At 39.0% G+C, this 14,920-nt stretch overlaps 1 protein-coding gene across 3 annotated transcripts in view; it reads right to left on the reverse strand.

Moving 5' to 3' along the window:
• Positions 1–12,677, reverse strand: part of LOC126295474 (amyloid beta A4 precursor protein-binding family B member 1-interacting protein) — a 498,949-nt gene extending 486,272 nt beyond the window's left edge. For 2 of the 3 annotated variants that reach the window (XM_049988021.1, XM_049988011.1), the window contains exon 1: positions 12,413–12,677. The gene's annotated coding sequence lies outside the window, so the exon portion shown is untranslated. The remainder of the gene's footprint in view (positions 1–12,412) is intronic. The other variant, XM_049988016.1, reaches the window with a different exon arrangement.
• Between the last annotated feature and the right edge of the window lie 2,243 nt (positions 12,678–14,920).

The raw sequence follows: 14,920 nt of genomic DNA on the forward strand, positions 1-14,920 counted from the left end.
GCTACAGTGCGACGAAAGGAAATTATGCAGCTAACAGTTATGAACATTATACATCCGACATGAAAAAACAGTGAAATAAAACGACGATAAATATTAATTACTTATATAATATTTTATTATGTTATTGGACATATCTATGTGTATCACACGAAGACAACAATCATTGTAAATTCCTTTAATGATCTGCGTTTGTCTTCATTTGTCTTTACCTTCTGTTGGTTGGCTTTTGTAGGTTGGGGACGCAAGACGTATATCAAACTGAGGTCTGTTAAGAAATGGTAATTATTTGTTAATTATTAATTGAGAATAGAGTTCATTATTATACAAATGAGTGAATAATTATTCCTCTCTCAATAAGCATTATCTGTATTAATTATTTCTTTCTGCTGCAAGGAGCGCAGCCGTTGATAGCGATTTGCATCGCTTTTACATCTGTTTCTTACGAAAGCATCAAAGATTTGCTCGGTGAAAATTAGTCTAAATAGTGCAGAATATGAAGGTAAAGTATAATAAGCATTTCAAATACTTATCCTGTTAAAAGGAAATTTGATCTAACAATAGAAAGTCTATCAATTGTCTGCCGCCATCTTAATTTTCTCAGCGGCAAATTCACATTACGCAACTTTGCAGACATAAATGCCGAAGGTAATAAAAATGTGTAAAAATAAATGTGCACCGGTGGTTCCGAACTCATTTTAATAAAAATAATTCCAATCAGATTGGTTCTTTAAAAACAGTGCTCATAGCACGATCCATATAACAGACTTTTCTCGCTGATATATGGAGCCGAAATTAATGACGCACGAGCTGCGAAGAATATTGTTTCAGGTAACATACGTCAGTGTTGTGCGCGGCTGATATTCGGTGGTTTTAATGATAATTTTGCTGAAGATAACTGTTTCCATCATAATAGTTTTATAGAATCTGTTGTAGGAACTATGATTTAGTGACACACTACTTACAGACAACACTTTAACACAACGTTAACTTTGAGTTTTTTAGCAACTTGACCAAATCTTTAGCCTGGAGAAAAAATATTTAGTAATTACTCACTGAAATGAAAGAAGATCATCATTTCCATTTACAAATTAGTTAAATACCAAACCACTGAATAACACAGCGAACGCCACAGTACCTCTTTTTGCACTCGTTCTTCGATCTCAGCTCTCCAGATATACAGTTTTGAAATAAGGGAGCCCTTCGCTGGACACCCAGGATGAATGGTCAGTGTTCAGGAATATGGCAGAGACAAAAGAAGTCTGCTAAACATAGCCTCTGAAACGCATACCATATAAGCTACGGGAGAAGAGATACTCTTCACCATAGAGGAGATCATGTTCATAGCTGTTAAGGAATCCATTTTAGAGCCCATGTTCGAGTGGGAGTTCCTGTGACATCAAGGAAGCTGAAGACCAGCACAGGCTGCACACGGCCCCATCTCTCCCGTGTTCACATTTGAAACCAGGTCCAACTTGTTTCTCAAATTCACTGTTTTGCTGTACCCATCAAAATCTGCTGAAGGAAATTTTACACTCAAAACATGAAGATTACACTAATTGTCTCCAAATTGACTGTTTGTTAACCTTTTAATAAGGTATTTCAATTACCTCGCACTAAAATGGAAACGAGTATACTGGGGTACATTTACATGTGGCGCTCGAATATTGTAATGGTACTAACGTACACTAAAATGAAACTATTGTATTATAAACGATGTTATGTGTCTGACGGGTCTATAAAGGGGATCGCTGACTTTGCACGATTGCCGAGCCAAAGATACTGCTTCTGGTCTGAGATTGTAGTGTTGCAGTAAGAGTGCGCAGTCTGTGTGAGAGAGGAAGTAGGCAGTTTTTGTGGCGTGCTCTGTAAAGCCACCGAGTGTTAGATTATAATGTAGGAATTAAGAACGCATGTATTATTGGAAACGTAGATGTGGAGGCAGAAGTCTTCTCGAAAGCAAGGTGAAGATGTTAAATACGAGGGTAAGTCAATTATCCGCCAAGTAGTTATTAAATTTTATTGTAATCAAATGGGAAACTTACTAGAACATTTTTCGACATAGTCTCCGTTCGTGTCAACGCACTTGGTCCATCACTGCACAAGCCTCCTGATGCCCTCATAAAAGACGGTTCTCAGTAGAGCTGCGAACTTCTTTCACTCCTCCGTTCGAGGCACACCGACGGTCCCTTAATGCTTGTTAGTGTGGGCCAAACAAGAGATAAAAGGGGATCGGATGATCCAGCACTTAAAATTTTAATTTCTGGAGCGTTTCAGCAGCAGGTTGCGGACGGCCATTGTCGTGCAACAACGGAACACCACCTGACAGCAATCCTCGGCGTTTGCTTCGAACTGCAGGCTTTAGCCTGGCAGTAAGCATCTCACTTCAACGTACACTTTCCCCACAGTGTTCCAGTATTGGACCTCGTACGTTCCAAAAAAACCGTCAGCATCAGTTTTCCTGCGGACGGTTAGGTCTTTAACTACTACTTGGATGTTTCTATTGCATACCGTTTACTGTCCGGCTCGTAATGGTGGATCCATGTTTCGTCGCCCGTAATGATCCCGTCTAAGAAGTTGTCCCCTTCGTTACCATAGCGATCCAAACGCGTTTTGGAGATGTCCGAGCGCGTTTGTTTATCAACTGTGTGAGTTGTTTTGGGACCCATGTTGCACAAACTTTATGAAACCCAAGTCAGTCTGGATGATTTCGTAGGCAGAACCGTGACTAATATGCAGACGACGTGCCACTTGGTCCACAGTTAATCGTCTAAGAGAATCGTGTCATGTGAATGGTTTCTTCATTTGTGGTGGTAAACGGACGTCCGGCTCCTTCATCGTTCGTAACACTTGTGCGACCACTTCGGAATTTTTCAATCCATTTGCAGAGACTCCGCTCTGCAGAACACTGTTCCAGTACTGTGCCGTAAGTCTTCGATGAATTTCGGCCCCTGATGCGCCTTCCGACCACAGAAAGCGGATCACTGAACGTCGCTCTTCCTTGGAGCGAATAGACAGCGGAGCCGCCACGATTAACAGCACGGCAGCGATAACGAAACTAACCTAGCAGCGTGAAAATTGCAAAGATAAAAAGCAAAGCATGCGTCAGAAACGTAAAACGACAGTACTACCAAAATAAACAAAAATAGCTAAATTGCGAATAAAAATTGACTTACCCTTGTATTTTATTCTTCTTCATGAGAGAACAGAATATATAGCGATGCACTGTTGCTGCTGTCGAGGTAAATTTTTTTTTTTAATGTGCACAGGGACCAAAGTTTGCAGTTTTGAACAGGGCCAGAGGATTCAGTGCGTAAGGGGGCTGAGCGTATTTTGCAGTGACTGTATTTCTTTAATGGTATTGGGAGTTGCATTGCGCAATCAGTTCGTATAAAGTTTTTGCTAACAATAAGCACACCATTCGCACTTTGAACACGCTACACAGTAACTTCAGTTTTGTAAGCATTCCTTGTTGAGGCATTCATTCAATGGGGTATTACAGAGAAAAGTTTTTAAAGAATGTTACAAAATTGCAAAATAGGCGCATTGTGTGAAAACCTATTCTCGTCTACATGTTCCTGTAATGTAAGTTATTAAAAACCCACTGCTTTTGTCCGTGGAAGAACAAGATGGCATCGACTTTTTGTTGCGTTCTTCCTTGAAGCCGTCTGCAAATGGATGCTAGCAGGCACACGACATACTCTCCGTCCCTCTGGATGCTGCTGCTAGTATTTGGTCGAGAAGTCGGTTTCAATGTAGTGAGGTTACGTGCAGTCGGTACCACCTGTCCACGTATTCCTTTAAAATACTGCGAGGCAGCCACGACAAAACTATTCCACCTGGCGTGCTACAAACGAAGTGGCTCAAATTTCGTTTGGACCATGCACTTTGTGACTCCACTGTTTTCGTAACGTGAAAATGAAGCTGGAAGCAGTGCAGTTTTCAAGTGAAGAGGAGCTGCTGAGTGCTTGGGACAACAGTTAACTTGGGAGAACTGGTTTAAGGATTGGTATCGGAGGATGGAGTGGTGTATTCAAAGCGGCGGAAATTACTTAGAAAAAATTAAATAAATTAAGCCGTATTGCGAAACTTTCCTAGACTCCTTTGTATGTCATTGCTGCTCACTTCACTCGCAGTAATTAGATTCCTGTCTAATCACACGCTTTGAAATCACGAAACATCCTGGAAAAAAGTCTAATATTTGTTAGAAGAAAGAATATAAGTGTCACAGCTGGCTACTTCACTTGCAACAGCGTCGTCTCTCCGTTTTTGAATCCGAGAAAGTCACGAAATCGAAGCACTCATTCCTGATAGAGCACCCTTTTATATGCAGATAACATCGAACGTTGCGTAATGTAATTCTGTTACGTGAATAAGAAAGTCCCAGAGAGAAGCACGTGTCAGGCCGACTGCAGCGATTGTCTAGTTTCGAAAAGTATCATTTGTCTTAGAAGGGCTTTTACAGTTGCTGTGCCCGTAACGAACAGATCATACCTAGGGTGACGGGTTTGTGATAAATCTTCAATGCTCCTTAGGAGGGGGAAGGATAGATTAGTTGATCATCTTGCAGAAAACTTAAGGGGGGGCCACATGCACACAAAACAAAATACCTGTGATTACTGGAGTCAGAGGGACTAGTTTTTTAGGTTAGAGTCAGGCTGCAGACAGTATTGAAAGAGATTAAAACAGAACAGTGCCATAATGTCTGTAGCAGTATGCAAAGAAATAAAATTTGGGTGTTTCATCAGAACATTAGAGGACTGAAAAACAAGATAGATGAGCTTCCTGTATGCCTAGAAAATGGGGTAAATTCTGAAGGTATAGATGTTTTGTGTCTCTTAACACCATGTAACCGCAGGGATGGAGAAGTTAAATTTAAGGGATTACAGATTAGCATCTTATTCGTGTAGAGTCAACGTGGAAAAAGGAATTGCTACTTATATAAAAACTGGACACAAAGTCAAAAATATTGAAACAAATAGTTTTTGTGTAGATCAGATGCTCGAGGTATGTCCTCGTGAATTGCTACTGCAATGTACTTCTATTGGAATTATAACAATCTACAGAGCCCCTCAAGGTAACTTTCAGCTATTCGTGAAATATCTTGAGGCATTATTAAGCTACTTGGCAGACAAAAAGAAGCAGTTAATGGTTTGTGGTGATTTAATGAATATTTCTTGAAAGATACCAATAGGAAAAATGAGCTAGAATCTTTGTTTGGTTGTTTCAATCTAGTGTCTGTTGTAAATTTTCTACCTCGTGTGCAGCAGGATAACAGGTCACTTATCGATAACATTTTGATAGACAGTGCTCAGGCAAGAACAATGTCAACCCAGTTGTCAATGGGCTATCTGATCATGATGCACAGCTAATGGAAATAACACATTAGCACCTTACAGGATTCAGGCACGTTCATACAAGGCAGGGTGGCTTATTAATGCAAACAGGATACAGAGCTTTAAGTGCAGCCTAGATGAGGTATACAAAGAAAATGATACTGATGCCAAATTCAATTTATTACATCATAAATTTATCTCAATATTTGAGAGTTGCTTTCCTGACACGTTAACCAAAAAAGGCATTACAAAGTCAAGCAAGCCATGGATTACTAAGAGAATTATGATACCGTGTAAGAGGAAGAGCGAAATACACAGACAGGCCAGAATATGCCAGGATCTGGCGTTCCTTGCTTACTAAACAAGATACTGTAATATTTTAAGGAAAGTCATTAAGAAGTCGAGAAGCTTGTGTGTTCTGACAGAAATTAATAATGCGGATAATACGATAAAAACAATATGGAATATTGTCAAACGGGAGACGGGGCAGCCTGACAGTACACAGCACACTATATCAATAAAGCTACATGGTGATGATGTGAGTGATAATCCACAAGCTGCATGTATTTTTAACAATCACTTTCTGAATGTAGCAGCAAAAATTGTGTTAGTGTTCAGCTGAAGCAAAAAAAGTTAATGTCGTTCCCAGGACTTTAGGTCTTTAGAAATAGCACCAACACTCCCCACTGAAATTACGGGAATTATAAATATACTGAAAAACCAGAGCTCATGTGGTATTGATGGAGTCTAACAGAATTTTGAAGTGTTGTTCTAATTTAATGAGTGGAGTCCTTAGCAATATATGTAATGCTTCGCTGACACAGGGAATTTTTCCAGACAGACTGAAATACACAATTGTCAAACCTCTTCATACGGAAGGGGACAAGAGTGACTTAAATAATTATAGACCAATCTCATTGCTGACTTCATTTTCTAAAATATTCGAAAAAGTTATGTATTCAAGAGCAGTCTCACATTTAAGTGAAAATAATTTACTCGGCATGTCACAGTTCGGATTCTGGAAGCATTACTCGACTGAGAATGCTATCTACACATTTACCCATCAAATAGTACAATCCCTAAATAACCAATTATTGCCAGTTGGTATATTTTGTGACCTCCCCAAGACATTTGACTGTGTGGATCGTGTCACACTCTTAGAAAAACTAAGGTTTTATGGAATTGAAGGCTATACAAACAGCTGGTTTGAATCATACTTAATGAACCAAAAGCAGACGTTGTGCTGAATAGCACAAATAATGTTGGGAGGGTGGTAAATTCCAGTGAATGGGGGAGTTATCACAAAGCGAGTCCCACATGGTTCAATTTTAGGTCCTCTGGTGTTCCTTATTCATGTGAATGACCTCCCACTTAACGTTCAGCAAGCAGAACTAGTACTCTTTGCAGATGACACGAGTGTCAAATCCCATTCCAGAAAGAGCAGCTGAATATATTGCTAAGGATGTCTTTCAAAGAATTATGTGGTTCTCAGAAAATGGACTCTCCCTTAATTTTGAAAAAAAAAAATGCCCATTATATCCAGTTCAGTACACCGAACAGAGTCATACTGACAATTGATATAGCATATTAACAGAGCTCAGTTAACAGGGTAGATTTCTCCAAATTTTTGGGTGTTCACATTGATGACAACTTGCACTGGAAGAAGCATATTACTGAGCTACTCAAACAACTAAGTTCGGCTTCTTTCGCTCTTTGTATAATCGCTAGCCTAGGTAATAAACAGATCAGCCTCCTAACGTACTTTGCATATTTCCACTCAATGTCTTATGGAATACTTTTCTGGGGTAACTCAGCGCTTGCATAAAGTATTGATTGCACGAAAGAGAGCTGTGAGATTAATTAGTGGTGTTCACCCAAGGACGTCATGCAGGGACATTTTCAAGCAGTTAGGTATTTTAACTACACCGTCAGAGTGCACATATTGGCTAATGAAATTCGTTACAAATAATCCATCTCAATTCGCGAAGAACAGTGACGTTCATACGTACAACACTAGAGGGGAAAATAACCTTTCCTATCCCTTATTGAAGCTGTCAGCTGCTCAAAAAGGAGTACATTATTAGGCAACAAAAAATCTTTGATAATTTGCCCGACAACAACGTGTCTGGCAGGTAGCAGATACAGTTTTAAATCTAGCTTAAAATCATTTCTTTTGGATAGCTCCTCCTACTCCATGGGCGAGTTTTTGTTTCAGAAATGGTAAAAAAAATGTACCTCTAAATGTAGTTGCATGTGTAGAACTAAAAATTTCAGTAATATTAGCACTATTCATATGTTTATATCTTGTAATCTGACTTATTCCACAGCATACCGATAAAATAACCGGGGAAATTTTCTACGGAACATGAAATAACTAAAACCAAAGGCCTGAAACAGTATACTGTCATAAAAATCAAGTTACCTAATACGGAAACAATGAAATACAGTGAATCCTCAAAATTAACGAGCGTGGGATTTCAGGTGACCGATTTCAGACGAACGCCAATCGAAAGCAGCTATGCCTTGTTCACTGTAATCAGTCGTTATCGTGTGCTTGTTTTAAAAGCGAGACGGTACGTGTGCCAACTTTGAAAATACGCAGTTGCCGAATTTCTTTTCGAAATCATGCCTTAAGTTTGCCCAGTAAGTAACAGCACACACAAAAGCATTAAGATTACTAATATATCTCATTTCATGTACGTACTTTTTAAAAAAGTGTCATTTTTTGCAAATTTGTGTTATACAGCAGCACGAACTTTCACGTGTGTAACGTTATGTGAATTAATTATTTTGTGCTAGGTTTCGTAATTTCCTTCCGCACCTTTGTTTTGTCTTCCAAAAACATGGAGTTTTGTTCAATTTGCTTCACTCTGATCGTTGTGTCACCTGTATAGTGTTCTATCTCCTTGGTTGTAACATTATAATCTGTGGAAAGAGGACATGTCAACACAATAAACAACTGAACCTCTTGTCAATTTTTTTTGTGTAAACAACTACAGAAGCCTGTCGAATTTTGAACGTGCCAAGACAATCTAAGACGATTAAATACGATTTTTTTGGATTTGTCTCATGTAGAAACAAACTTACGGCGAAACATTAGAACTGCAGGTATGCCATAAAACTTTTATTGCGGTATTGTAATCTGTGCATACAAAATGTTTGAAAATTTTGTATTTCATGTTGTGTTAATAAAACTTTACCTTCTGATGTAGATAATAGGTTTGAGAATGAAAGAAAATGTTCCAAACTAGTCACTAACAAAAAAGATTATAAGAAACTATGTCGGAAACAGTATTAATATCTACAGATGTCTATAATCCCATGGGTTAGCACCATATATTATTCCTATAGTACGTTTTAGAACAATGAAGATCTTCCTTAAAGATGAGGCACGCCAGAAAATTATTCCATATGGCATTACTGAATGGAAATAAGCAAAGGATGTCAACTCACTGATTTGCCCCTCCAAAAGATGTGTGGTAATCCTAAGTACAAAGTTTTTTTTTTTTTTTGGAATTTCGAAATGTGCTATTTTCCAGTTTAAACTCTCAACAGTATGAACACGTGGAAATTTTAAAGTTTCCATCCCACTTATTACATCCTAACCATGTGTTACACTTATCATTGGTGTAGTACTGCTACACATTCAGAACAATATGTTGGCTCACATTGTTAATTTATCATTCGCTGATGGAGTGTTCCTCCAAAGACTAAATATCTCGAAAATGATATCTTTATTGAAGGGTAGTAACAGGCATAAAGTTGAAAATTATAGACATATTTCACTCCTCTCATTATTCTCTAAAATAATGAAGAGGTTAATAACGAATTGCCAAGTGCTTACATGACCACTGTCTTCTGAACAATAAGCAACAACCAGTCTTCTGAACAATAATCATGGCTTATGCATAGGTAGATGTATAGAAACAGTGATGAAGGATTATAAAAATTAAACTGTTGGAAAAAACTGTAATGTTGAAGGAGATAATTTAAATCTTTCTAAAGTTTTCGATACTGCTTGTCATGAAATTCTTTTAGATAAGCTGGAAGCAACAGGCATAAAATAGGTTGAAAACAAGTGGTTTCAAATCAACCTAACAGCTCGCAGGTTGTGGAACTCACATCAACTCATTCTAATCATAATATCAGAAGTACGTCTACCACAGGGTAGTGTGTTCGCCCCTTCTGTTCCTCAGTTATATATATGACGAAGACAAGCTGCATCTAAGATCATGCTCTCTGCATACGAGAACGTAATATCGACTGATGTTACGGAATCTGTGTCTATGACAACTGATTAGGACTTTGAAGTCCTTGCATTCATTGTCCAATGCCAACAGGTTGACCCTTAATGTGAAGGAAACAAATTATATTCTATTTGGAAAGATGAATCAAAACCAAGATCTCGAACTGCTACTAGGCAGAAATCAATTAGAAAGCGTATGATGATCAAAACTTTTAGAAATGTACGGTGATCTTTCTATACGTTTTACTCTTATTTCTAAAGTTTGCTCCTCAGAGAGTGCCACAGTGGCTTACGTAGGTTGCTTCCAGTGCCATGTAACTTACGGAACAGTTTTATGTTGTAAAATAGCACATTAAGTGAAATTTTTACACTAAAGAAAAGGGGTCTTCGAATATTGTCATACAGGTCTACTAAATCTCACTGCAAGCTTCTATTTAAAAGAGTAGTGTTTGCTTACTGAATCATCCTTTTAAATATATAAATGTGTGTTGATAACTGCTAGACTTCGTGACCTTCAAACCAACCACGATTACCACAGTTTTAATACTCGCAGCTCCTTGTCACTCCATATGGACAACTAAGGAATAACTCTTATCAAAGACGTATTAGCCACCATGGTGTCGTTCTTCGCAATGCACTGCCAACTTACATAAAGACGTTGGAAAGGAAAGGGGCTTTTAGAGCAGAGTTTAAATCATTTCTTGTTGAGTAGTGTTTCTAGAGTGTAAGTGAAATATTACCCTGTGCCCTCACTTATTGTTGAGTTCTTTTGCCTGTGCCAGCTGATGTACCATTTATGCTGTGTGTGTCTTTGCAAACGAGTGTTTCTGCTGTTTCTTTTCTACTTCCTCCGTTTCAGACGCAATGCGGTTTCATCTCAGAGAAAGTGCTAGATGGTGTTGGACATTGTGGTGCCAGGTTTTTCACGTATTACACTTTTCAGCAGCGTTTCGTAATGTGTTCACCTATTCTTATTTTTCAGATTTTTAAAAAATCAAAGTTTCATAATCTAATTACATCGCTGACTTACTACTTGTGCATACTCTAGTCCGTGTCTAATTTCCATTCCAATCACATGCTGGGCGAGTTGACTATTCCAGTCATAACGCACAGGACTCGCGTTCGGTAGGAGCGGGATATATTCCCCATGGGGGCATCCTGACTTCCCAAGCTGCTAAGGTGAATGCTGAGATGATCCCTTTGATTAGGCAATGGGCCTATTCCCCGCACTATTCTCGCTTAATTCTCTCGTACTCTGTGTTTATACCGGTAATGTGGTTGACATGCCCGAAACTTTTGTACAGAATGGTCTAAGAACGAATCAACAAATAAAATAAAAAATCTTGTGCCTTTCTGAAATTGATGGCGAGGCCATTCGCAGATTTTTACGACTTATTCTGTTGCTGTATGCTATGTATGGTTGGGTTGATTACAGTACTGGTGTCATCCATAGAAAGTATAATTCTGCTTCTTGTGTCAGACGGAAGATATATGACGTTATAGATTTCGTCTGCGCACACCCTCTGTCTGGGTCACTCCAGAATTGATTGCTTCGCCATATTACATTACGTTATGCCGCGTCGGCCTGCAAGCTGAAGCTACCCCATTTCCCGAACCGTGCGCAGAAAATTCCAGAGCTGGCAAAAGGGCAAGGGCTCGGCCGCTGATAATGACCGTGAGCGCGCACAGCCTGCCCGCCTTATCGATTGAATAAAATCGCCGCCAGCCACATTTCCAAAGAAGGCAGGGGCGGCGTATCGCTGAACGGGCCATTCCTATTCATTTGCTGCCTGCCTCCGCCGCTGCTACGCACGGCCATAAAAGAAGCCAAGCGCGTGACGTAAATCATAAAAAAATAACAGGGAAGCGATACATTACGAGATTGTTACGGCTTCATACGTAGTCCCACCACGGCGCAATTCCTGACACGAGAGAGCCTGCTACAAAACGTAGAAACAGAATAGTGGACGAAGACACGCAATAATTCCTAGCGTTTATAACTGTGTTTAATCATTTTGCAAATTTATTTTAACTTTGTGGCCAATTTCGACAGAACCTAAAAGAGGGAAGTCGCGAGGCTGATCCTGAAAAAGTAGAGGAGTTGTTGGGTAAATAATAGGGATGTATTAACCTGCGTAACGATCACCAGGTACTCACCGACTGAACTGCTGGAGAGCAGCAAGTCTAGATTAATAATACAGCTTTTACGTAATTTTTTTTCTGCGAGAACAATTAGCTGGTTTTCGTCGCAGCTCATTACTCAGATATCCATTCATTCACACTACAGTTTGCGTCTCTCCCACATCCATTGAGACGGCTACGCATTAGTCAAACAGGTCATCCATGCGAAGCAAGCATTTAATTTACGTTAATAACGCCCGGTGTTGTAATGGTGCGCATTAAAAATATTAAAGTAGCGCACACGGCACCGGCTTGCTGAGGTAGTTTAGATGATTAGGTCACACACACACACACACACACACACACACACACACACACACACAGCATTGGCTGCGAGGAAATCCGTACGATCAGTGCTAGGAAACGATGGGTCGGGAGAGACAGGAAAAAATTGAGGAAGAACGCAATGCAGTTTCGCGAGCACGTCGATACTGCAGCTTATGGCTGCTCTGCCGTGCCTCGCACTTTGTCCCCCGTGTGACTAGCCCACATAGCTGACTGAATCATCCCGCATTCCCTGAGAAGAAGCCACCACGACTAACCGGCGTATTACATCACGAGCACGAAAATCTGTTACTGTCAAGACGAAATCGGGGCCAGCACAGCCATTGACAGCCAGAGGTGCAGCTCGGCCAGGCCGCAGAGTACTTACCAGGGTAAAAAGATGAAAGGCAAAGGCGTGGGCGTGACTGGTCGACAAGCAGCCGCCCGCTGACTTCCGAGTTTCGGGCGCGGATCGCGAACAAACCGCCGGCACTCACTCACGACACGATCTGGTCTCGCGCACTTCACATCGCCCTGCGGCGCACACACTCTTCTCGAAACTAATAAGCTGTCTGCCACTGCTATGGCGCCCACGCAGTCCGTGCCTGCTGAGAACACTCGCCGTCTCCGTAGTTCTACGCACTTTGGACAGCAAGAGATGCCACACCGTGCGAGCGCCGGCAGCGCCGCTTCGGCGAGAGACAAATGAATAAGTAAAAATTTAGTTGCATTTGTTTGACAGCTGTCACATTACTCGTAACGGTTAATCTGAATTGCTGTGTTGTTGGATTACATCTAAACAGGCCCAAGAAATCAACATTTATCCCTCCATTCCTTAACAAATAACATGTTACATACATTTTTGAAAGACATGTAGTCAAACAGTCCCGACTCTTAACTTGTAGGTTAGGAATATGTTTACTTGTAATACACCGACCTTAGTGAAACTACTTTATTTTCCGCTTTTAATATAACGCTCCCACTCCCAAGGGTTTAATAAAATTCTATTTTGATTACATTTCCTTCAGATTATGATCTCCATTTTGTCGCGAAAAGTGTTTTTACTTGCACCGGTGAAAAAGTTTCGCGATTGTACTTTAAATAATGAAACAGGCTTTGGGCGTACATTTTATAGCCAAATAAAGGTGATAAATTGAAGCAGATGTAACGTACAGAAAAATAAGTGTAGTTATTCGAAATTTAATGCAATCTTTATTGGATCCGTAGACAAGAGAGCATTGTATGACTAGGAACGTACTGCATTCCCCTACGTATAGCTCACGTAGCGACCGTGAGAATAAACTTTGAATAATTACTGCACGCACAACGGCATTAAAACAATCATTCTTACCGCGCCCCACACGTGAATGGAACAAAGAAACCCTAATAACTGGTACAATGGGACGCACCCTCTGCCACGCATCTCATTGTGGTTTGCAGAGTATAGATGTATGGATCAAGTCAAATTTTTATCACAGAAAATTGTACATATTTTAATAGCTGTCATACATTGAATTAACTACATCAAAAATCTACACTTACACTACATTAAGTTACAATTTTGATTACACCAGTTATGTTATATGTCATTTCCATATGGTTTCAGAAGTTTTTTTCTCACTTTTAACAAAATATTTTGTGGTTTATGTGACTACATCTCCATTTTGTATACTGTATTACATATGAAATCGTATATATTGTAGAAACAGATTTTTAAAATAATATTTAAAGCGACTTTTCAATTACCATTTTAAGTTTTCTCTCATTATTATTATTATTATTATTATTATTATTATTTATTTATTTATTTTATGGCCTACATTGGACCACCCTAGTCAAAAATACAAAGTTGTAAACAAGTTGTTACACAGGGATACAATTTGGCTCAATAATAACTTAATATGATATTTAGGTAATATAATTATTAGAGTCTATTCTTATATGAAAGGTGTTTTGCCCTTCTGTCTGCCCAATATTTCTTCATTCTTTCAGATATTTTCTTTATTTCCTTCTTATTCCGAGACCACTCTTCCTGTACTTCTTTTATTGATTTTCATTTGTAGTCTGGTTTGCGGGTCTTGCAGTATTCCGGTTTTCTCTGTCTTATTTTTTAGGTCATCTACTGTAATTTGGGGTTCTTTTATATCTTCCTTAATTTCTTTGATCCATTTAATGTCGCTCTTGTTATTCCACAATTTTTGTATTATTTTTTTTACTAATTCTATTTTCTGGAGTTCTCATCAGATGTCCAAAGAATGAGATGTGTTTCTTCCTGATCGTGCTCATGACTGGTTCTATTTTCTTATACACTGTTTCATTTGATGCTATTCTCCAGTGTCCATTTATTTTATACTGTTTATTTATACATATCCTAACTATTATTCTTTCTATTTTTAGTATTCTGTCAATTTCTGCTGTGTTAGTTGTTTTGAAGATAGTTTCAGCTGCATACGTTATTTCTGGTTGTGTAACTGTTTTATAGTGTTTTAATTTTGCATCTATAGATAGGCTTGTTTTGTTGTATGTAGTTTTGGTAATGTAATTTGTGTAGTTCAGTTTTTTTATTCTATTCTGCCATGATGGCTTCTCATTTAGATTGTATGTTATTATTTTGCCTAAATATTTAAATTTATCAACAGTTTTGATTTCCTGTTCTCTTATTGTAATTGTTTGCAAATGGTGGATCAGTTAGCATAATCTCTGTTTTTTCAAATGATACTCTAAGGCCTACTTTCTCTGCTATTTCTTGTAGTGATTTCACTTGTTGCCTGGCTTCTTGAACAGTGTCGGCTAGGAGAGCAAGATCATCAGCGAAGCCCAGGCAGTTTACACTAATATCATTTTTTGCACTTACAATTCTTATCATCTTTAGATCATCCTTGTACCATTCTCTCAT

The sequence above is a fragment of the Schistocerca gregaria genome, chromosome 11 (genome assembly GCF_023897955.1).
Source record: "Schistocerca gregaria isolate iqSchGreg1 chromosome 11, iqSchGreg1.2, whole genome shotgun sequence".
NCBI classification, from domain to species: Eukaryota; Metazoa; Arthropoda; class Insecta; order Orthoptera; family Acrididae; genus Schistocerca; species Schistocerca gregaria.